The sequence below is a fragment of the Scyliorhinus canicula genome, chromosome 31 (genome assembly GCF_902713615.1).
Source record: "Scyliorhinus canicula chromosome 31, sScyCan1.1, whole genome shotgun sequence".
NCBI lineage: Eukaryota > Metazoa > Chordata > Chondrichthyes > Carcharhiniformes > Scyliorhinidae > Scyliorhinus > Scyliorhinus canicula.
This window is the reverse complement of record NC_052176.1, coordinates 11706381-11707601: the sequence shown is the minus strand read 5'-3', so window position 1 is coordinate 11707601 and position 1221 is coordinate 11706381. Positions and strand designations below refer to the sequence as shown.

Sequence of the window (1221 nt, the reverse complement as noted above, 5' to 3'; positions counted from 1 at the left end):
TTCTCGTGAAACGCTATGAAAAGATATCTGGCTATTCATAATAGAAATAAACAAATAATAATTTAAAATATGATGGTTTGGCTGTTTCCGAGAAGTTGTGGGTGGCTCTTAAAAGAGCCGTTGAGTTTTTGCTGAGTTTGAGAACAGTTTTACTTGGAGCTGGTGTACTTGGTGACCACCTTTGTCCCTTCCGACACGGCGTGCTTGGCCAGTTCCCCGGGCAGCAGCAGGCGCACGGCGGTCTGGATCTCCCGGGAGCTGATGGTGTGGCGCTTGTTGTAATGGGCCAGGTGAGAAGCCTCACCCGCGATACGCTAGAAAATATCGTTGACGAATGAGTTCATGATGCTCATGGCCTTGGAGGAGATGCCGGTGTCGGGGTGAACCTGCTTCATCACTTTGTAGATGTAGATGGAGTAACTCTCCTTCCTGCTTCGCCTCTTCTTCTTGCCGCCCTTTACTGGAGTTTTCTTCAGAGCTTTCTTGCCGCCCTTCTTGGGAACTGGTGGGTTCTTTTCATCTCCCATCGTAAGCTTCAATTTCACAAACCCAGTAACTGAGCCTGACCCAGCAACTCGAGTTTTTGATAGCAAACCACAGCCCGATGCAAATAGGGATTGGTGCAGGCAATTTTCCTGATTGACTTATTCGCAATGATGTCACTTCTTTATTTCTCTGTTTGGTTCTTTCAGATAGACAATCATATTTACTGCTCGTCACAGCTTTAATATCAGGGCAGGGCAGGAGGCCATTCGACCCGTCCTGTCTGTACTGTCTCTCCAAATGGGCAGCTTCCCCAGTGCCGTCATCTTGCACATTCTTCCTTTTCAGATAACAATTTATTCCAACTTTGAACGTTTCGATTGAACCATTCCCCACCACACACTCAGGCAGTGTATTCCAGACTTTAACCACCTCCGGCATCAAAAGGTTATTCCTCTCATTTTGCTTTTGTTTCTGTTCCCAATTCTGTGTCCCTACCTGCCCGATTATAGGGTGACAGAGTATTGACAGCACGGAAGGAGACCCTACAGCTGATCCTGTTTGTGCATGCCATCAAGAAAATATCGATTCTTAGCCCAGTTTCCAGCTCTTGGCCCCTAATCTTATATGTTCTGGCATTTCAAGTACTCATTTAAACAATTGTTAAGTGTAGTGCGGGTTCCTGCCTCTGCAATCCTTTCAGACAGTGAGTTCCACATTTCAAAAAAGTGTTTCCTC

At 46.2% G+C, this 1221-nt stretch overlaps 1 protein-coding gene and 1 pseudogene across 2 annotated transcripts in view; both read right to left on the bottom strand.

Moving 5' to 3' along the window:
• LOC119958896 (late histone H2B.L4-like) overlaps window positions 1-1221 on the bottom strand; it is a 135610-nt gene that overhangs the window by 82059 nt on the left and 52330 nt on the right. The gene's annotated exons all lie outside the window — the stretch shown is intronic.
• On the bottom strand, window positions 24-568 carry LOC119958907 (annotated as a pseudogene).